This window comes from Epinephelus fuscoguttatus, linkage group LG17 (assembly GCF_011397635.1).
Source record: "Epinephelus fuscoguttatus linkage group LG17, E.fuscoguttatus.final_Chr_v1".
Taxonomy (NCBI): Eukaryota; Metazoa; Chordata; class Actinopteri; order Perciformes; family Serranidae; genus Epinephelus; species Epinephelus fuscoguttatus.
In genome coordinates this window covers 35,981,303-36,005,486 of record NC_064768.1, presented here as the reverse complement: position 1 = coordinate 36,005,486, position 24,184 = coordinate 35,981,303, and the positions used below count along the sequence as shown (strand labels likewise).

Genomic DNA, 24,184 nt, shown 5'->3' with positions numbered 1-24,184 from the left:
TTTGGACCACATAGCTCAGTTTCTTCCTTTGGAAAAAAGAACTCTTGAAAGACATAATGTGGGTCACTTGTTCCATGACCTTTGGCATCCGTTGTACGCTGAAATTGAAAGACATGATTTATGAATGTATCTGATTGGTCACTGTTTGTGTATTATAATTGCATTTTTGGCTTTTCGATGAGTGTTATTGTATTGTTTCATTTCTTTTTGTCCTTGTATTTATTTACTTATTTATTTATTGTTCTTTTTTTCATGTGGGTATGTATGGGGTGGTGGACTGGGGTAGGCGTGGGGCACACTTGTACACCCGTGAAGCAAACGAATATTGTTGGACATCTTTTTCTGTAACTAAAGGAAAATAAAAAGAAGATAAACCAAAAAAATCCCCTGCGGCCCAAAAAGCATTTTCCCATAGGCAACCATTATAAAAAATGACATCTGTAAAACTGTTGACAGACCACCTCAAACTGCAAACAAGGTAAATTATGACTCTTTCTACTGAGAATTTTCATGGAGGTGTTATAGTTGTAAAACTTTCCTCAAACTGAGAAAAGAAATGACGTCATCGTAATGTAAAGTCTATGAGTCGAGCAGGAACTTGTGGGTGGAGCCAGTGGGAGAAACATTACTGCGCATATTGAGTGGGCTGCATATCTCAAAAGTAAACACAAAAGCTAGAAAGTTTTTGCAGTTTCTGCAGGTGAGCAGTTTAATTGGACTGAATAGGCACCATCTTGGCGTGTAAGGCAGGTTTCTCTCCCCTGTCTTACCAGTAAGCCTACTAGTTACTGAATTAATGATCAGAGGGCTGTGGGTGAAGTAGGAGCACGGGGACAGCTTCTCTGGGTAACTTGATCCACTTTAATGTCCGAAAAAGACCGTCAGACAACTTTCATTACCTGCATATAAGGTGCGCCATATTAAATAGGTCCTGAGTAAAATATGTAAACCATTTATGTACGCAGTTAACATCAAATTATTAAATTATATTACAAAAATAATCTCATTTTACACCATTATACATCTATGGGATAGACATGTAAACTGTAACTTCACTGGTTAATGGAGGCATGCAACCTCAAGGCAGTCATTCTTTATTGTATCTGTCTGTTTACATTTAACAAGGTCACACTGTGGAGTGTAGTTTTCAGTGGCATACTGTTGAACGCACAGTTAAGGAAGAGCCCCTCTATTAAAAAGATAATTGGACAAAGGGCTTGAGGTGGAAGTTTGCACTTTGGCGCAGCGTGACAATGCCGTGCCAGCGCACCTCAGTTTATATTAATGTGTTTGCCTGATTATATCTAACACGGAATTTAACATGACATTGATTATCAACTTCAGTCAAAACATATTTGTATATCAACTTTCAAAATCTCCTTTTAGATCAACAGTGTTTAGCATCATGTGACCTGCCCTAAGCTGGGAGAGCTGACTCGCTCAGAGCTGTGAGAATGTGTAAAACAAACACCGTGTATGTGTAAATGCTGTTTGACCTTTTAGCTTAGGCTACACTGAGCAAGCAGGCAGTGACAAGGAGTACGAGTGGTTTACCACAGCAGCAAGCCTGCGACAGACACGTTACGGAGCATGATGATGCCAGAGTATTAACCAAGAGGATTATTCAGATGAGAATGAGAGTCATTTGCAATGCAAATTAAAACAGTATTTAAAGCAGAGTAACATGCCCTTCAAATAACTTCTGCTGCAGAGAAATCCCAGTTCTCCTCCCTGTTAAAATAGTTATAAGGTGGGAAGTGCAGCACATGAAAGAGTCAGCGCTTCCACACTGAACATCACCATCACACTGAATTATCGTCGGCTCGGCCTCCTCTCTTAGATATGGCAGACTGTATCATAATCATTTCATGGACAGTTTTGTAAGGGAATTCAGCATGTGATTAATTCATTAAAATCACTCTGTGTTCCTCCCGCAGGTTAAATAGCTTAAAGAATCAATAAGCCCTTGTGACGAACTGTGTCGTGCTGAAACTGTACAGCAAAGTGGCATGAAGATGCACAGAGATGCAGTGTGCCAGTGTTGTGTGTGTCTGTGGGTGGTTGTACAGTTCAGTGCTATGGTGGATGATGTAGACACTGAAAACAACAATGTAGAACTATGTGGTTTTGAGATTGGCCCATGATTCTTTGTGGATTATTTCTCCTTAATTTGGATCTGTTGACTAAAAAAAAAAAAAAAAAGATCAAATCAGTGCTTAAAGTGGGTCTGTAATCACAGTACAGTCACTTTGCATGCATGTAGGTGACTAAATGTTCATAAACAAATTCCTGTATTAGGTATAATATGTTGTCTAGAACTTAGATTTCTGCCATCATCGCTTTTCCATAAAGTTATGTTTTTATACACTATTAATTTACATCAGCAAATATGTTTTAAAGACAAAATAGAATCCACTGTCAATGTATTTCATTTGTTTTCTGACAAAATCCATGAATGACAACTAAACACGATCATTGTTTTCATGGCAATATTTAGGGATTTAAACTATTTGGCTACTTGGATGAAGTTATAGGAATATCTAAATAATATGTATTAAAATTCAAAGGATAAGGCTGGGGTTTCTCTATTTTTATTTTTATATTTTGGTTAACAATACCTCAGTCTGTCTATCAAAAAATTTCCAAGCCCATTGCTTCCTGCTAAAGACGTAAGTCGGAGGATATGAAAAAAGAAACATGAATATACAGAATAGATTGATTAAAAAAACAAGTTGCACTTACATCTATGACTGTAAAACATGGCAGCGCACAAAATTTATACAATCATCAAAGTGTCAGGGTGGGCACCCAAGATAGGTGTCACCAATTCAATGCCTGATATGATGTTAAGTAATGGCTGGAAAAGTGTTTTTGCAGATCATTATGATGTCACACTGAAGTTGACCTTTGACCTTTTGGATAAAAAATGTCAACAATTCTTCATTTTATAATGTTAGACATTTCTGTGAAATTTTGTCATAATTGGTTTATTATTTCTTGAGTTATGGCCAAAAACATGTTTTGTGAGGTCACAGTGACCTTGAACTTGGACCACCAAATTCTGATCCATTCATTCTTGAGTCCAAGTAGATGCTTGAGGCAAATTTTAGGAAATTCCCTCAAGGTCTACTTTGTGGATTCAATTTTGTGTTCTTGGACGTTAGTCTGGGGCGCCGTCTGCCATTAGGTGTGCTAGCCGCTGATACCGCCAATCTCAGCAAGAGATGTGAGGACTCTAAAACTTCACCAGGGCCTCCATCGGCATATGGGTAAGTAGATAATGGCTGAATTTTCATTTTTGGGTGCACTATCCCTTTAAGTTGGCAAGTAAACATACTTCATATAAGCTTAACAACAATCTTTTCCAAAGTCTAACCATGTGGTTTTAGTGCCTAAACCCAAAAAAATGAAAGTGAAACCAAATAAAATTGCGACAGTTTCACAATGTTGAACATGCACCCTCTGACTTATTGGTAGGTGCAGTTTGCCTTATCTGAAGCATTATAATTGTAATGATAACAACTGATAACTACTATCTAATGGGCTGATAACATCTACCCACAAATTGGTGGCCTGGCCAATAATCTACGCACAAGAGTTAAGATACTATTAATATTTTGAATTACAAACCCCTATTCTACACTCAGGTTGATATTTCTGCACCATTTATGGCCCCAAATGTGCTATACAGGTACACAGGAGTTTGAACACCTTTTTATTTCAGTTGTAGCACACTGGCTTATTCAAGGACTTCCTATAGAAGTACACCTTAATATATTTTATGGACACTGTTGTATTCTCTGCCATGGAAAACAAATCAACACCTCATCAGTTAGGAAATGATTAAAAAAATGGGATTTGGGAAGATAAGATGCAAAAAGTGTTCTTGTTTCAGGGTTATTGTTTCGACACCCCACCCGTTCTTCCGCCATTGTCATCAGCGACAGCTCCTTATCTGGCTAATGAAGCATAGCAAACACGCTGATGCAATTTTTACATAAGGTTCATGGTAACAAATCAGTATGCCAGTTAAGTTCAGTCTTCCACTGAACAAGATATCTTTCATTCATTATTGATGTTGTGTGAGAGAAGCTTTCCCCTGAAGGCACACTAGGATTCCCATAGCCAGACTCAGCATCAAAGGCTTCTCTATAATCTTGTCTTCTCTTTTCCCACCCCTCCACTCCCTGACTCTCCACATTACATGGTCCATCTTATTCATTTACTGCTATCCCTCGCCATACGTGTTTAATTATGCTATCACTTGTAGTAGATAATGTGATACAGAGATGAACAGTGCAACGGCTGCTATTTGTGATATCCTTATTAAGAGCTAAATTTTCATATAGAGCATTGATTGTGCATGGATGGCTTATACCGTATAGCTTACATTGTTTCATCTCTGCATTACCTTACTAATCTACAGTGCATGGTAGCACACTGTGTAGCTTTACTGGGAAAGCAAGGCAACATACCTGCCAGGGTAAGGAGACTTTATACACTGGGGCTCTGCAGTCTCAGATATACTTCTTAAGGTGCTGCTGTAGCCACAACAGAGATGTCAGTTGTGTGTCAAATTATTTATAAGCTGTGTCCACTTCAGAGGATGTCTTCTTTGAATGTGGTTGAGGTTCAGTAGTATTTAAATGAATCAGAATTCTTCCAAATCTAATTAAATTTAGCTTTTGGGATTTGAAAGGAGCTAAATTTACAAATAACTCGCCTAAAACTGAAAGATTCAATTTAGATCTGTGGTCACCAAGCTGAGGGCAGAAACACTGGAGACCTAAGTAGCAGTAGCTACAACCTGAAAATAAGAGACCCTGCAACAGATATGAAATGTTAAACTTCAAAACGTACAAATATTATCTTCATTCATCTTCTAACCTCTTCATCCTCTTGAGGGTCGCGGGGAGGCTGGAGCCTATCCCAGCTGACATCGGGCAAGAGGCAGGGTACACCCTGGACAGGTCGCCAGACTATCGCAGGGCTCGTACAAATATTAATTAATTTGAAAACTTTTTACTTGCTTACATCAAGTAGGTTAAATTTCTAATGCTAAATAGCTTGAAAATTTGTTATTTGCTGGTGTTAAGTGACTTAAAAAATACTTGCTAGGATTAATTAATGTGAACACTTATTACTTGCTTTCACTGACTAAACTTAAACCTTGTCAATTTGCTAACATTAATTAACTTGAAAATGTTTTGCTTGCTAGTGTTAATTAACTTGAAACTTGTTACTTGCTTACGCTTAGTAACTTGAAAACCTGTCACTTCCTTATCTTAATTATCTTGAAAACATGTTGCTTGCTAATGTTAATTAACTTGAAAACTTGTTGCTTGCTAACGTTAATTAACTTGAAAACTTGTTGCTTGCTAATGTTAATTAATTTGAAAACATGTTGCTTGCCAATGTTAATTAACTTGAAAACTGTCACTTGCCAACGTTACCTTCAAAACTTGTCACTTGCTAATTAACTTGAAAACTTGTTGCTTGCTAACGTTAATTAACTTGAAAACTTGTTGCTTGCTAATGTTAATTAATTTGAAAACATGTTGCTTGCCAATATTAATTAACTTGAAAACTGTCACTTGCCAACGTTACCTTCAAAACTTGTCACTTGCTAATTAACTTGAAAACTTGTTGCTTGCTAACGTTAATTAACTTGAGCACTTGTTGCTTGCTAATGTTAATTAACTTGAAACTTGTTACTTGCTTATGTTAATTAACTTGAAAACTTGTTGCTTGCTAACCTTAATTCACTTGTAAACTTGTTGCTTGCTAACGTTAGTTAACTTGAAAACTTGTTGCTTGCTAATGTTAATTATCCTGAAAACTTGTTTCTTGCTAACGTTAATTAACTTGAGAACTTGTTGCTTGCTAATGTTAATTAACTTGAAACTTGTTACTTGCTTACGCTTAGTAACTTGAAAACCTGTCACTTCTTTATCTTAATTATCTTGAAAACCACTTGCTTGCCAATGTTACCTTCAAAACTTGTCACTTGTAATTATTTTGAAAATAATTCACACTTTTTGCTAACGTCAATTAAAGTAACAGAATGTAGGATTTAACAGCATTAAGTGATGAGGTTGCAGATTTCAACCAACTGAATACCCTTACCCTCATCCCTCCCTTTCCAAGCATGTAGGAAAACCTATGGTGGCCTTCACTCAATGGCGTTAATATCAATGGTGCAACCAGTACAGTGCACTACTATGACAACACTAGATTACTCGTGAAGCTAGCGGACCGTTACAGGCAAATCACCCTGTCACACTGAGCAGTGAGCCAACTTTGAAGTATCTGGCCAAGATGCTTATTGTGATCGTATATTGTGACAGTTGAAATTGGGCTGTGGTGGTTTGAGTCCAGGGCAGGCTGTAAGATTAGCGTTGATAAATTTGACGCCTTAGTGTTCGTGGTGCTGAAGGCTGGTTTGTAGGGTGGGACTTACATGGTAAGCCACTTCACGGTGACATAGCAATTGTCTGCTTTCCACAATTGCGGCTTTCTAATGCCAGAATTTCAAGCATATGTGGAATACTAAGGGCTATCCTTTGTAGCCCTCAGTATTCCACTGAATCCAAGTCATTTGACTGTGAGTTCAAGGCTGGAACTTAAAACTGTTTTCTTTTGCATACCATACAGATTCAGTCCAGAAGCCATTAGTTCTTTCATACCCAATTAAAGACCATTTCTGTCATCACCTCAAAGAGCTCCTAAAGTGGGCCATAGCTGTCATTTTGGGTAGGTTTACAATGGGCAAAATGAGTTGGGATTCTTTCTGCAAAAAATGTTAAGTAACCATGGCAGTTGGAATGAGAAAAATGTTAATGTTTTTGTATTGTACTTTGTAAATTCTCAGCAACTCAATCTCAAAAACTATTTGGTCAGTTACCTTGAAATTTGGTACACACATTCATGTCTCCCTCAAGATGAGTTGTAATAACCTTGGTGATCCACTGAGATTTCATATAGCGCCATTATCAAGTCACAATGTGTCCAATACCCACAAAATGAATGATATTCCATCAGCCTCAGCTGTACTTTTAGGAAATGTTAGCGTAGAATAGAAATAGAAATAGAAAAAGAAAGCCTTTATTGTCATTGCAAAGGAACAAAAGGATGCTACATTTACAACGAAATTGCAGGGGCTGCTTCTAAGGTGCAGACAAGAAATACAGTTAAGTTGCGTATACAATTAAGTATAACACCATAAAGATTCAGTCCAGAAGCCTTAAGTTCTTAGCCTGGAAATCCAGACTCAAATCTAGAAAGATTTTGAGTCTGACCCTCACCAATACACCCTTCCTACCCAAGGGGTGGCGCTAACTGAGGCATTTCAAATGCTGCCACATGCAATTGGATAGCACAATGGCCAATCAGAGCAAAAAATAAGGTGATGTATTCATTGCACTAAGCCCCTTTTGTTTGCTGAACAGTGGGGCTAACTGATATATTATGCTTTTGCCGTATCCCGTTGGCAAAATAGCAGAAACGTCCTTCCTGGAAGCGAAGGCTTCTAGGGCAGTCTTCTGTTCCTCTCTCAAGGAAAAAGATAGTTGGCTTAGTGTTTCTTCCAAAGCTAAATTGAATGAACGCGGTCCTTCGGCAGCTGCCATCTTGGCTGTTTACTTCTCGACTTCTACAGCGCAGCGCTGTCCTCATCATGTTACTCCCACCCAGAACCCGCCTCTGTCAGACAGACTGATCTGATTGGTCCGATAGGTGATGCTAGTCAGGGCCAGATTCCTGTGCAGTGCAAATTAGAATTTGCTAGTGGCGGGGCATCTGGATTTCCAGGTTATTAAGTCTTTCATACCCAATTAAAGACGGTGCCGTAGCATTGTTCCGACCTCTCATTGTTCCGACCTCTCATTAGTCCGATGTCCCGTTGTTCCGATATGTGATTATACTAGGCTATACTGTATTTGTGTACCGTAGAGGATCAGCAACGCAACAAAAGTAGGCTACTGGTCGAGATACAAGTGTCATAGAGAGGAGAGAATAAAACACCATAACCTCCTGTTATTAACTCTGGGGTCGGGGTTGTGTTGGGAGCTGGTCCACGGTGCAGACCGGCTCCCGGCGGGCGTATTTCTACCTTGATGGTGCGCCGCGACTGGCTCTGGGTCAGCTGGGAAAGGATTGAGGCGAAGCAGGCTCACGGCTTATGTGTTTGCCACTTTCTTTTTCATTTTAACCCACACCATGATCTTTTCCTAACCCTAACCCTAACCAAGTGGTTTTTGTGCCTAAACCTAACCAGACCTTAACCACAGGGCATCATGATGATTTCGGAACAACGGGACTTCGGAACAATGGGTTTAATATGGTCGGAACAATGGGATGTCAGACCAGTGGGCTGTCGGACCAACGGGCAGACCCCCTGAAAGACCATTTCTGTCATCACTTCAAAGAGCTCCTGAAATGGGACATGGCTGTCATTTTGGGAAGGTTTACAATGGGCACGCTAACACACCAAGATGATGAATATGGTAAACATTATGCCTGCTCTACATCAGCAAGTTAACATTAGCAACGTGATTATTTTAGCATGCTGATGTTAGCATTTAGCGCACTGTGGCTAAGCACAGTCACACAGTGCCGTAGACTCTCAGTCTTATTTCAACAAACACCACCAAAATGACAGAGAAAATACGAAGCACACTGCATTGTTTATGGCGTCCAAATAGCCTGCATAGTTCCTAAATGTGTCTGTGTGAATACAATAATGGCAACAAAGGCACCACAGATATCTATGGCTTATAATACCTACGGCATCATTTAGATATGCTTCATGGTTAGGAATACCATTACTTATAGCAAGCCACTAAGTGTCTGAGTTCCAGGAAAACCCCAGTTTTCTTAGAAAACTCATTATCATGACCTGAACAGGTCACTGATCTCTTCCATGCACCTTGCACTGATAGCAATAAACTCATCTCAGGTTGAAAAAAGTTTTTTGCAGTGACAGAAGGAAGCAAATTAGCTTCTGTAGCTTACATACTGAACAATGCCTGGCTCTCTGCTCAAGAAGAAAAAAAACTCGATTGCAAGTCTACAATTGGACAAGCTGTCCGTGACTAACATGGCTGTGCAAACACTGCCAGAGTTTGGGGTTCCATTCCCCAGAGCAAGGCACAGACAGCGCCAGGGCTACCGTCCTGGTATGCGGGGAGCGGGAATCCAACTCATTCCATTGTACCACTGTAACTGAAAGCCCTTGACATGTATTCATCATTAGAGGCAATTGCAGTCAATCTCTTTCAGACATAATATTTGGCTCCCTGACACGTCTGCTCCTCCCCTTCATCTCCAAATGTGTGGAGGGGAGAATCATGTTCAGCACTCTGCAGTATTTGTTAAGCAGCAAGTGGAGGCACTTAGCGGGGCAGCAGCTGTCACCCCGTCACAGACAGCTCAAATTATATTATACTTTTCACTTGCTATTATACTGTTTATACATTTTATACTTATATATCAGTATTTCCTATTTAATGTGCATATGATACATGATTATATGCACTATACATAAACACAATGTTCTAAATTCTTACATGTATTGTATGTATAGTTTCGAGGGCCTAGTTTTCCCGCCTGATGTTCTACAGCATTCCCAATGGGCATGGGCAAGGGTGCACAAAATTTTTGGCGTTTCTCAGTACAAACAAAGCCCTCAATATGTACAGGGAAAAGGCACTTGGGATATAGGATTTGCAAAAGGCATATGTGATGTCAATGATCAGAACAGAGATTGCTCATTTATGTAATTTGAGGAGGTTAAAGACCTGATAAAGTGGATTTCTGGAGGTTATTTACTGCTGAGGAGCAGTGTAAGATCTTCCATTGTACTGAAAAGGATAAAGGGAGAAGAGAATAAGGTTAAAGGGTTTCTAAATTCTCCTCATACTTGACACTCGCCCTCAATATTTTATAGGAAAATGTCAGATATTGTAGCTAAAATGTGTGACAGCCTGAGACTAATATGGCAAAAGGATCTTGGTTGTGAGATTAGGGCAGGATTTGAGCTGGAATTGGGCTACAAGGGATGCGAGAAGTAAGTTTATCCAATGTAAAGTCACACATAGATATTATTATACACCTCTGAAACTGTTTAAGATGGGCTTACTTCAAAACAATAAATGTTGGACATTGCTCCATGCTCTATGGGACTGTCCCAAGGTGGTACCTTTGTGGAAGGTGGAAGTGAGAAATCTCAAAGGGTGGCTCAGACATGCTCTACCAGAATCCCCACAGCTGTGTCTGTCAGGGGACAAATCTCTTGTGTTACCAGACCTTACAGAAGCAGAAGTTGGAGAGACAGGAACAGGTTTTATTGACGTAGCGAGGTTTATTCTGCGTCCACACAGGCCGGAGTTAGAGAGGCCGAAACTAATGACAGAGACTGCTGCCGAATATGGCAAAGAGAGGGTACTGGGTTAGGGGTGAGGACTTTCTTTGGGGTATTTTGTTTGTTTGTTCATTCATGTAGTTGTTTTTGTTTATTTGCTTTGCAGTCATGTCACCCAGTGTATTTAGTGTTGTCTTCTCTGGTATCATCTGTCATGTGTTGTTTCACTAAGGGACAGGATGTGTACATATGTAGTTACACCCATCGTTATTGTGCCAGGGTGGTTCTTTGTGGCCACCTTTTTAGATTAGGTGTCCCTTTTTCCTCTTGTGAATCCTCTTGTATCACATCCGTATCATTTTTGAATAAAGTCAATATGATAAAATGAAATAAGAATTTAAATTTCATGTTTCTCTGACTGGAAATCCGGCCTGGAAACCTGCACCAGCCCTCGAAAAAGAGCATCACCCTAACCCTGACATGCATTCTGGGACACGGCACACCCCACAAATTAGGATTCAACACTTATTCCTCAGATGTGGTTGAGTCATTTGAAGCCTATGCTCTCTGACAGAGCAGTGAAGAAAATTCTAGCACTGTAATAAGGTTGTGTTGTTTTTAAAGAGCCCTGAGTTTCATCCTCTGAAGACTGAAATGGGATGAGACAGAGAAGCAACAGCGATGTCTCTGAAACTCAGCTGAGCAGCTCTGACTACAGCGGGCTGCCCTTCAGAATGTCACACAGCGCCGTGATAGATCTCCTCTTATCCCTGAGAGCATTTTGCCACCTACTGACTGTTAGTGGTAATCACATGACTAATCCCATTTCACACACACCTTCCACATACATGCAGGGTGCGGTGGTGCAAGTTTGGGGTATCTATTATTAAAAATCACACTTGAAAAATCCATGATGACAAATGTAAGGGGGTGTTTTTCTGTGCAAAAATTTGTGGATACTGAGCTTTAAAAAAAAAACTTGAAAAATAAGAACACCAGGCATCTAAGTAATGTAAATCCTCAGTAAAAAATGAAAATGTATGGAATAATTAAAAAGCTTTGATTTGGGCACAAGGCTCAACATGAAAGCGCTGAAGGAACACTGGAATTGCTGATGGAATTAAGCACATTATTAATGTAGGCTTACTTGAGGCTATTGCATCTCTGAGGTTCATCCTTTGATATCTCCCAAAGTCATTAATATTGCATACTGTAGCTGAAGTCTTAATCACCAGATCCACCAGTGTATAAGGCACTACTTTTTTGTATCCAGAGCGAGGATTTCTCACAGAAACAAGTTGCAGACAATATCAACCCAGCGATCACTTAAACACAAACTGCCATTGACTTTGAAATCCCCACTGACAGCATGTCATTCTGTCATGGCTCCGTTTCCCCCCGATGGCATTTCATCGAGGACAATGCTGCGGTGCGCATACAAGTGGGTTAATTAAAAGATTCATAAGTCAATCAGAGAACATTAACATACTCGAGAGCGGTTTCAATGCACAGGGTTCAGCGCGAGAAAACATCAAAGGGTTTAAACTGCAGGCATGAAAGGCATGGGAAATGAGCTTTCAAAAGGAGAGGCACTGCCAAAGCCTGCAGGAGGAGAGGAGCCTCTCGCTGACTCTCAGGTACTCTGAGCCTCCGATGAAGCCCTCATACCCCACTGGCTGCATGAGGAGGAGGAGGAGGAGGAGGGGAGCAGAAGAGGAGTTCACACAATCATGTCTTGTTTTTTTTAAAACCTTCCTTTTCGTCTGTGAATTAAATTATTGGTTCAAATCCGACTGAATGCATGTGCGTTAAGCCAGTGTGCTGCTGGACATGCATTCTCCACTGTACCTGCACTGAAACCAGTTCTCCTGTCTTGAACATCAAATACTTTTTAATTAAAAACTAACATGAAAAACAAATTAAGACAGAAATATTCAAAATATTAATGCAGTTGTGTGATTTTACTTGAAATATGAACAACAAATGTCCCAAAAGGCGTCACTGCGCTCTGCTGGACTGTTTCCTAATTTTACACTGGTCACTTAGGTTGCAACAGGTAAGTGCCATCCCATTCACAACCATCATCATCATCACCACTATCATCACTATTATCACCACCGCTATCCAAACTGTCTCCGCCAACCTTCATTCATTCATTCATTCATTCATGAATGCCAAAAGCAACACCAGCACATGCAAACTAAAGAGCCAAGCATGCTGGGACTGAAGGTGGCCGGATGTTTGTGTGTCCATGCTCCAACGCTCTGCCACTTCCAGACGCACCAAAACAAACCCGTCAGGTGCCTGGATGCACGCAGCCACGCGCCATTCCCTGACCCACTTTACCCGACATGACAGCTCTGACGAGCCGCAGCATGTTCCCACGTCACATAACTTTTTCTGATGTGTGGTTAATTTCACGCATACAGAAAGAAAAATATATGTAGTCGCTTCAAGAGTCGTCCGCCGCAGAATGCATCTCATCCAGACATGACAGTGTGGAGAAACTTACCCGCATCCCGCACCTGCTCCTGACATCTTGATCTCAAACTTGTATCCTTAGTTGACGCTCCTCGCCCTCCGCGGCTTAACCTTTGCTTGAATGCAGCCGAGCGGAGAGAAGAGCCGCCGTTATTTCCTCTTGGGGAGGTGGGGTGAAGTCCTTTTGGCACAGGGTACCAGACCCGACGGCGCGCAGCCGCTGCTCACAGACGGAGCGCTTTATTATTTCTAACGGGCGCGCTACCGCAACATGGCAATACGGGGTCTAACCCAGCGTGATGGGAGCGCTCGTTAAAAACCGACACTGTTAACCACATGACACGAGCATTTAGGTGGCGCTTACCCGCACTACACAGTTCATCACATCGTCTCCACTAATGACTTCAGCGGGGCAGCATCACAGAATCCCCTCCGTCTGGCGTGGAGAGCTGTGAGCCGAATCCCGTTTGAAATATGGAGGGTTAATGGGAGCATCACCTCTTGGGAAACAGCACAGACTTTGCGAAAAAATTTTAAAGATGCCTTTTTGATCGTTGAGGGGTTCTTTCAATTTCGGCATAACATTGATCCAACAAGGAGCTCTTTCTTTCAATAAAATGTCAACTTTTATAAACTATTATCACGGTTTCCATACTGCACAGCATGAATGGTGATTAGAGAAGAGTAAAAGCACATCAGTTATTTAAGTTGATATTTTACATAGTTAAGTTTCATTTAAACATGTTTAATTAATGCCGAAATGAAAAATAGATTCCAACAATGTATGCGATTTCTTAAGGCACTTCTTATCAACTACCTTCTTCTCTAATGATTTAAGAAATCTTAAATTGTCATTTTTCATAAAGGAGTTCAACATTGATTTCCTTCTTTAGACATCCAAATATAGACATCCAAACTGATTAAAAGCTGCTTTTTACAGTAACAGTATATGAATAAATTAATGTGGCCTTTTCTGGGTCAATATAACTCCATCCATCAGTCCCACTGAGTGCCCTCAGGCAGTGAGGCACTAAAGCCCTCCAGCTCAGAGAGAAATGGTCAGCTGAGAATCTGAAATTGTCTCATTCACTGATTCAAGTTGCTTGTTGCAATTTTTACAACCACAGGAGTTTGATTTTGTGGAGGTGCAATGAGCTCTCAGCTGAAAATGTCACTCCAGAAAATCAGTTTAGTCACTTACTCCCCTTTCTTTCATTTTATTCCTACTGTGTGAGAGTACTGTCACTAATTATACTGTAGCCTAATAACGTAGGCTACAATATTTCTCAGCATGATTTTAACCAAAAAGTAGTGAGCCCGAGGAGTATTCTCAGTTTCATTTTTATACAACCGTTTGTGCCAACATGCCTGTTCATACACAGTAATATGGACACTCAACACATCATGTAGTGACATGATCACCTATTTAAACTACTGATCTGCTGCTCTGTTTAGTGTTCATCATACATGCATGTTTTAATACAAGCTGCCCTAAGTGTACAATTTTCTACTTTTACCTTTCCCGTCTATGTACCAAGCTTGCAGGATGCAGGGAAAATCTGCGACATCATCAGGGATCAGAATCAGAGCTATGTCATTGTTTTTTTGAGACACGAGACCAATGTATTGCAATTCATTGAAATACATGTGGGGATGTTAAAATGGCAACCCATTTTCAATTGAACTCATCAAATACCACCTCTTTGTCAATGTCCTGAACGTCAAAATGTGACACATCAGTCTGCCTCATGCTTCAGTTCCAGATCTTCACGGACGTCTTGTGCTTGTGCTTGTTACATACATTTTCAAAATAAACTTGCAACATAGGTAAAACACTTTACTTGTACTTCCTTAGGTGTAGGCAACAAAGTCCCTGGTTAGGTTTTGGAGAAAACATCATGGTTTTGCTTGAAATAAATAAGGTTCTTACTAATGTAATCAAATCAAATCAAGTTTATTTATACAGCACATTTAAAAACAACTGCAGTTGACCAAAGTGCTGTACAATATAAAAGAATGACACATAAATATATAGCAACATAAAATGTACACAAATATAAAACAGAATAAACTGGTAGGAACAATTACAAACATGAAAATATAAAATAAATACTAAAGTTCAAATTTGTGTGTCGTTGTCATAACAGTGAAAAGAGACTTTGCGCTGGAGGAAAATGGAGCCTAATGGAAGCATGTACAGTGCAAATAAAATGGGCCCTAGGATGGAACCTTGAGGTACACCACAAGTGATACGGGCAGATGAGGAGGAGAGGCCCCCAATTTTAACAGAAAAAGACCTGTCCGATAAATTGGAGGCAAACCCCTTGAGGGCAGTTCCCTGGATGCCAACCAGCTCCTGAAGATGGTTTAATAATATACGATGATCAAAATTGTCAAAGGCCACACTGAGGTCTAATAGTATTAAAATAGCACAATTACCACCATCTAAAGACAGCAGCAAGTCATTTGACACTTTGAGAAGAGCAGAATCTGTGCTGCGTCGAGCCTTAAAACCGGACTGTAATGTCTCCATGATGTTGTTGTTAGCTAGATGAGACACAAGCTGTGAGTAGACAGTTTTCTCCAGTACTTTGGACGGGAATGTGAGCTGGGACATGGGACTAAAATTGTTGTCAAGAGTTGGTTTGGCTTTTTAATGAGAGGCTGAACAATAGCATGTAATGTCACATCACATGACATATGTCATGTGTCTTTCGTCACTAGTGTAGCATGTTACACATACTAGTGTTGTTGTTAAAATAACTCCATAAAGTTTTGGTTTCTCATGGGAATGAACAGCGGGCTTCGCTGTTTGTTTGACCTTTCCACCTCCACTCATGAATTTATGGCCCTTTCAGTCTGTCTACCACAATCATAGCTGGAGGTGTCAGAATAGCCATTGCCCAGTGGGTATTATATCATGAAGATTGTCTCTGTGCTTCGGTATCTAACGCCAAAATCACTGACAAAGGGTATTTGATGATTTCAGTATGAGGATGGCCTGGAAATGCATAATGGAAGGCACTTATAGCCCACTAACCTGTTAAAGAGAGGAAGCATCTTTGCTATGTTGTTACCAGTATATGAGTTTGCAGAACCTCTTGCTTTTCTTTCGGCCCCCATATTAACAGGTTAGAGCGGCTGTAGTCTTTCGTAGCCAGACCAATCTCCACAGCACTGTGTCAGCGCTATGGAAACGTCTAGAGGCACACATTATCATTCTGCTATAGGGGGGAAATAATCTAGCTTGTTTGCAAGTCTTTAAACCAATTACAATCGTCTTGGACTGTGCTCTTGCAAAATAGTGATAGGGTGTAACTTGCTTTGTTGGAGCTTTCACACACGAGGAGGCGAGCCCTGGCATCAAAACGAATAAAGAAAAATGACAAAGCCTGTCACTGTCAGCAGGCAGCAGCAGACACTGCCACCGCATTAATGGCGGCGCCGCAAGATGGTGGAACACACAAAGCAGTCGTCGGAATCTTGTATAAGGCACCACTGCAAAGCACAAGCTTACAGGATCAGGCTGGCGTTATTCTATACTGCCTCAACATCATATTTAGTATACACTGACCTAGTTACTGGGACATCACAGAGACTGCATAGAGCTTCATATTCCTACCAAAAACTGCACTTCTTTTCTGCATGAAGGAAATGTATAGGACAGACAATATATGTCCATATTACATCAGCAATCCAGACAGTGTGTCATGTTTTGACACATTTAACAGAGACTGTTCTGATTAGGTGCCACCCTGGTGCAACATTTTTGTTGTAACCTGCTCATCTTCTTGTTACTTAATGTAAACCGCTTTATCCACCGTACTTTCTGGTAATGTTGCTTTAATTCAACCTGCTCTGCCGGTGTCTGCATTTAGGTCCTCTTCCCTGTTACATCATGCAGAGTAAAAAAAAAATTGACAGACTTCATGTATTCTTGCCATTTAAATCTGAGCAAGCGGACAAAGACTATCCCTGAGCTGACAGCCGCCCTCCCTGCAGAGTCTGGACACCCAATATTTAATGAACATGAACACATGTTAAAGAAACATGTATGACTACATGCTGATACAGGAGGGGCCTGTGCAGGTGGAGAGAGCTACAGTATGTAGCAGTGAGGATGCAGAGCTCAGGGTTGTATGCAGACTGAATAAGCACCTTCAAATCACGAACATAGTACATGACTGGAAGATGTATGAAACATGCCACTAAAAAATGACTTCTGTTCCTGCCTGAACGACTGCAAGAATCTATTAAATTTTCTCCCCTCAAGTCTAAATTTAAGATTTACGCTGATTAGATTAGAATCTTGCAGCCCTGTCACCAGAAGAGAACACTTACATTTGTGCATTCCATATGTATAATATCAGTGTTTCTAAAGAGCTGACTCTGTCATCGGGAGGTGGAGGAGATGGTAGACGGCCAGGCAAACACCTGCCACGCTGCAGACCGCTGTTTAGGACCAACAAACAACAAAATCGGTTGATTGTTTTAGCATTTCCAGTTGCTTTTAAGGCACCAGATGAGGATGGATTTATGATCCATTGTGTGACGCTTTTTTTTTTTTTATAAACGTCTGGAACCTCCCGTCTACAGCGGGCTTGAGATGCGCCCTATTTGAGGCTCAGATTCCAGAGTTACTTCTTATCCTGAAGCCTCCTTAAGGAATCTGATCCCGTTTGATTCTGCGGGGGGAACCTCTTGCGACCGCATGCCTTTGCTGACACTGACCCCAGCAGGATTCGAACCCTAGACCTTCCGCATGGAAGACGAGTGCTCTAACCACTACCGAGGACAGTCCTACAAAAAGCAATTGTCTTTTACCAAAACATATGTTTCCTGCCCGGACAGTTCTGTGACAAATGGTTGTTTTTACAGAGCACTACTTTTACAACATACAGTATCTCACATAAGTGAGTACACCCCTCCCATTTTTGCAAATATTTCATTATATCTTTTCATGGGACAACACTATAGAAATGACACTTTGATATAACTTAAAGTAGTCAGTGTACAGCTTGTATAGTAGCATAGATTTACCTTCCTCTGAAAATTACTCAAAACACAGCCATCAACATCTAAACAGCTGGCAACATAAGTGAGTACACCCCACAGTGAACATGTCCAAATTGTGCCTAAAGTGTCAATATTTTGTGTGCCAACCATTATTATCTAGCACTGCCTTAACCCTTTGGGCATGGAGTTCACCAGAGCTCACAGGTTGCTTCAGGAATCCTCTCCCACTCCTCCATGATGTCATCATGGAGCAGATGGATGTGAAGACACCTTGCGCTACCCCACCTTCAGCTTGAGGAGGTGAGTTTAGGGCTGGATACATACTTAGCCAGTCCATCACCTTCACCTTCAGCTTCCTCAGCAAGGCAGTTGTCATCTACTAGGTGTGTTTTGGGTCATTATCATGTTGGAAAACTGCACTGCGGCTAAGTTTCTGAAGAGGGGCGATCATGCTCTGCTTGGAATTCATGTTTCCCTAAATGAACCGAGCTCCCCAGAGCCGGCAGCACTCATGCAGCCCCGAACCATGAAGCTGCCACCACTATTGACTGTAGGCAAGGGACAGTTTGGACAGTCATGGTGCTCTTTCGGCATGTGTGACACCTTGACCTGTGGGCCATCCTCAAGCTGAAGGTGGAGGAGCGCAAGGTGTCTTCACATCCATCTGCTCCACAATGTCATCATGGAGCAGATGGATGGTGTCTTCACATCCATCTGCTCCATGATGACATCATGGAGCAGATGGATGGTGTCTTCACATCCATCTGCTGAAGCAACCTGTGAGCTCTGGTGAATTCCATGCCCAAAGGGTTAAGGCAGTGCTAGATAATAATGGTTGGCACACAAAATATTGACACTTTAGGCACAATTTGGACATGTTCACTGTGGGGTGTACTCACTTATGTTGCCAGCTGTTTAGATGTTGATGGCTGTGTTTTGAGTAATTTTCAGAGGAAGGTAAATCTATACTACTATACAAGCTGTACACTGACTACTTTAAGTTATATCAAAGTGTCATTTCTATAGTGTTGTCCCATGAAAAGATATAATGAAATATTTGCAAAAATGGGAGGGGTGTACTCACTTATGTGAGATACTGTATTCTCACTCCAACCTCATTGTATATTGACCTTTGGTTACGAACCTTCCACATCAGGATAAAACATGAAATGTACCCTTGTGCGTTGGTTGTCGACGTTCTGGGACACTGTGTGAAGTTCTGCCTGTTAAATGCATTGTCTTTGTTCAAAATACACTTCTGTTTTCACAGGAAGTGTGATGCTTACAGACAGTCTCTTCCAAAACAAACACACTACATTGGTACAACAACGCAAATAGTCTTTTTTTTTTCTTCATTCAAGTAACGCACGTGGTTAGGTTTAGAAAAAAAGATCAAGGTTTGAGTTTATAATCTTATAGGACGTGAACACTGCTCTCCCGGATGAAAGTCATTGTTAGCCGCCTTAACTTTCATTCTTGTCCTGCGACATTTCCCTCTGACGCTGCGTATCACATCGACGTTAAAGGACAGCTTTTATTGTCAGTGTCTGGAGCGCCGAATTTCAGTGACTTCAGAGTGAGACCGGATTGTCTTTTCCAGCCAGGATAGTGCTACAAAAAGTGGGAATTTTATGCGACTATTACTCATTACGTTAAAGCTGCATACGTTTTTACCACCTGGGGACACCAGAGGAATCTGTGTAATGGCAACTTTGCTTGCAAACAACTGACTATTGATGTCCGGCAGACTCCTAGCAACAGTAGCATTCATTCAGAGTCGAGTTTCTGGCCATTCGACACATGTAAGTCCAGTATTCACTCACAGGCATTGATTTAAAAGGGTACACAGGGGACATGTTCCCCTCAACATTTAGAACATGTGCATTTGTCACATTTCAAATTACATGTAGTAATCTGATGCATTGTTTGCATACAAATATTGCTAACTTCACATCATTGGGTGACTGACAGTAAAAATTCCTATACTTAGATGCTGCAGCCTGCTTATAGCTGTCATGGCCTGAAGCCTTTTGAGCTTCCCTCCGCCTCTTTCCCATCTCACTTAATCACTAAACATTCTGTCAATAGTATATATACTGCAGGAATTAGCTGGGATGCTCAGAGGCAGCATGCTAATAAGATCAAGTCATCTAAGAGTGCTAACCATCTTATTTAGCTTATTCAGTATTACAGATTGCTATTGATGTACAGTAGATATACTGATATAGAGTATATGGTTGTGGTCCCTGGCCTTTTGTGGGCCTCATGGTGTTTCTCCAGCTGTGCAGAGCAGCCCAGATATTGTAGTGTTTGCCATTGACTTCTTAATGTACTTCCTACCCCCCCTCTGAAGCCCATTCAGTGGCAAAAGATGATGTTGTTATCAGCACTAAGGGCTGAGTGTGCATTCCTCTTCCTGAAGATATTATCGGAGCCCTCCTCTGCAGACAGCCAGAGAAAGGAGAGAGTGATGGCAGCGGAGGGGTGGGAAACTCCTCTTTTTGACACCATATCAACTCAGTGCTCCTTATCGCTCCCATTTGCTGCTGAGCCAGACGATTACCAGAGTGGCTTTATTCACACAGCCTCGACACTCAATTAGTCTCCCACACCCACTCGCTCTGTTAGCGCTCGGCGCCGGGGACCCACAGCAGCAAACGCAAGAGCGGGAAAATGTAGATGAGTTGACCCACACCAACAGATCGAAGCTCACTGTGTTTTAAAGAAAGTCCACTCCAGACCTCATGTCATACAGAACGATTTTTTTATTGTGCAGTGTGAAAACAAAGACAGATTTGTTTCTGAGTGCTCTAGTGTTTTGTGCTTTTGTGTTTTTCTGAAGGAGAGCTATATGAATAGAATCAGATGTCTCAGTTTAACACAGTTCAAATATAATTGGACACATTTTGGAAATTAAGGTTTTTGGGCAGGTGGGTCATTAGCAGGATTCTGAGTCAGTTATTGATAACTTGCAGAGATGTTGTGCAATAGTCCACCTTCCACCTTCTCCTCCCCTCTCTGTCTGTCTCAAACACATGCAGAGCAAGCAGCTTTAACATCATTGTTTCTATTGTCCCGCTTTTGACCAGAAAAATCTATTGAAATCTGACATATTTAAATATCTTCACTCATAATATCCAGTGAAATATTTTCCTTTGAGAACATGTGGGCCTAATACTGTGTCCTAAGGTCAATCAAGTGTCTCTTTGTCCATACACAATCTGTTAAATATTCCCTTCCGTTAGGTCACGTAAATGAATCGCTGTACCTGTCAGTTGTGCGCTGATGGAAACAAACCACACAGGATATCACAGGCCTCGACTTCGAAGCAGGATTTAGGGTTATGGAAGTAACTTCAGGGATCACAACCTGTCAACACCCCGACCACTAACCAGTCAGATCACTGGAAAAGTATCCCGACATGGACAAAAGTCTGGTTTTAAAACTGTGTTGTGCACAACCTGTGAGGGTTTTCAAAGCTTGAGTTATTTTTGAGGCAAAAACTGGCTTGTTTTTGTGATTTAGCAGCATCATGGAAGCATAACCCCCACACCCCAACTCATTTCAGTGATACGTCACAATAGAGAAAGACTCTCAGATATTATTGACTCACTTCAGACTCATTCATTCATGATATAACATATAATCAATGAAGAATTCCAGGTGAAGGTTCAATTATTACTGAAGTGCCCTTTTTTCCAAGACACGTCTGAGCCTTTATCGGTCGACTCCATCTTTCAGGGCAGAAATTCTGACCCAGTGTCACACTAGAGAAGTGGTTCCCAGCTGGTGGGTTGCCATCCAAAAGTGGGTTGTGGGTCCAATAAAAATGCATACACTCATAAATGTATCAAGTTTGTAAAAAACACACTTAATTTTGGAGAACAGTGAATTTCTGGTACAGGGCTTTTATTTTGAAGTGTCGTGTCCTGCTGTCAAGTGGCTACGTAACAGAGACAGCAAACTAGCTCAACAACATGGCCGAACAGTGTGGACCTTGAACTGATGAATAAGGAGAAATCTGGACCAGTTGGGAACCACTGCACTACAGGACCACTTGAGTGACCAAAGTGCTGCTCCGTGGCCCTGTGCTTAGTCCTGACAGCCGTCTAATACCACTTTCGCATCATAATTAGCATTTAACTGCAGTTTTTTTAAATGTGGAAAACCCACAAAAAATAGCCAAAAGACTTCTTTCCTGTTGCCAGTAGATGAGTATGCTTTCCTGTTTTTTTTTACTGGTGTGTCATGTATGACTTCACAAATGGACTGGGAAAACGGGTTAGGTAACTGTAGAAAGCAGCATGGAGGCTGGTGAAAAATGTTACTGGTTACTGTTTTTTGTTACCTCTTACTTATTCAGTCTGTCTTCAAACTCGCTGCTGACTAATTCAGAATGATATTCAAGCACTGCTTTGATGGAGATGGACGGGATCTGTGGTGGCACATCACTGAGTGCAGTTACATGATGGCTTCTCATTCAGAATGAAATAAATCTGAATGAAATCATTCAGAATTAAAGTTTTTCGAGATAGTTTACATGAGAAATATTCATTCTGAATGAGGGTTTACACGGGAGATCAGTTTTTATTCGCCTTTATTTGGGTCTGCGCAAGGTTTGGGGCAGGGAAGGTTTCTGATTGGATAGGGGGCGTGGCGCATGTTAGGTGTTTACGTTTAACGGAAGAAAACACTGTAGTCCTCGCTCCGGACAACAAGATGCTTGACGACGCCGTTCTTAGTGCCTTTTTCGGGCTTGTTTTGCTTATATTCTTGAAGCAGCAGTACGACAACAACCTTGTTCTGCTAATGCTTCGTCTGTTGAGGAGGAGAAGGGAGGTAGAAGGTCGAAGAAGGAAGATAGAAGACCGCGCTGTGGTGAATGGAAACCGGTGAGTGCAACAAGTCCGACTGCTCTATCTCGGCCCGTTGCTATGCACACTGTATACGTCATCGCACCAGAAGGGCAAGGAAACGAGCATGCGCAGAAAGACCGGAATGGCTGAAATCGGGTAGGAGGTGTATACAAGACAGAAAAATTCTTCCATTCAGGTTCTGAAAAGGAATATTCCACCTCTGTGCACCCGATTAGCTTTTCATTTGGTTTGAGGTGTTTACAAGGAGCATTTCTATTCGGGTAGGGCTTCCAACCCGAATGCAAAAGGAATACATGGCTCCATGTAATCGCACGTATTGCGCCGTGCTGCAAAAGGAGGCAAAAATCTGGTGTGTCCGCTAAAGTGTCATGTTTACTTCACTTCCAATTGGAGCCAATTGGAGCTGGAGTCAATAAATACCTGAGACTACCACAAGGTTATTTGTCCAGGGAATGATTGCCGATTGTAACCTCTCTTATTAAAGACAAAAGCTACATATTAGTGTTTTTTTCTGGGAGGAGAGGGGCTCAGTTAGATCAAATGGTATGTTGATGTTACCTTGAAATTCACAGCAAACCCTGTTACTGTTCCTGACCAGGCTGAATTACCAACAACCCTTGTGTACCAGGACTGTTAGTTGCCCCAACGGCCTGAAACATCTGTATTTGCTGGACAGTACTGCTGCTTTGAGAATAGTTTCTCACTATTTTTATTCCTGCCTTTCTTTTCACAATCTTCCCAAAAAAACAAATTACATCTGTATCAAGTCTAGACCTCCTGGAAAAGGCCCTATCTGACCACATGAGATAAAGATTCAAGCTCTCAATGTTCCCTACTTTGACAGACCATCAGTGATCTCAGTCTCAGTTCAGCTCTCACGAGAAGAAATGTTGTCATGTAGTCATTCTCTTGGCTTACGGAGATCAGGCTGTTCGTAATGTGGAGCGTTTGACAGGAAATGTTGTCATTTGTTCATCTATTGACTCGGCTTCAAAGCGGAGAAGACAACTTTGGTGTGTTTCCCAGGAGCTGAGAGGATAAATGCTCCCTACCTCAGTGCTGCGCTGCTCCAATCACCAACGTAATTACACCAAGTTTATTTGCTGGGGAAGATTTGCTACAGCGTCGCTTTTGATCAATGATCATGCATGGAGACCTCCAGACCCCTCCCCGTCACACTTACTGTACATCTATCTGTCACTGTCAGCTCATCCATTTCTCACTGTTGAATCCCTCATTCCTGTTTTTTTCTTCACGCAGCACATATTTACAGGATTGCATTTTTTTAAAGAATGTGAAGTCAGCAAGCGAGGCCTAATGTCTGTCATATCTCAGTGTGATGGGCATCGATGGCACAGCGTACTCCTCTCAAAGAGCTTTTGATTATTGCACACACAGCGATGCTGGCGGGATCTCACCTCACCTGCCTCTCAAGAAGATGCTTTTCCTC

General features: G+C 41.3%; 2 protein-coding genes across 2 annotated transcripts in view; one reads left to right on the top strand and one right to left on the bottom strand.

Annotated features, from left to right (window-relative positions):
* The window catches only part of LOC125904571 (retinoic acid receptor beta-like), a 262,875-nt gene extending 249,930 nt beyond the window's left edge, over window positions 1-12,945 (bottom strand). Inside the window, exon 1 of the mRNA XM_049602062.1 lies at window positions 12,873-12,945. The gene's annotated coding sequence lies outside the window, so the exon portion shown is untranslated. The remainder of the gene's footprint in view (window positions 1-12,872) is intronic.
* Window positions 1-24,184, top strand: part of LOC125904589 (trophoblast glycoprotein-like) — a 567,815-nt gene that overhangs the window by 308,537 nt on the left and 235,094 nt on the right. The window lies entirely within an intron of this gene.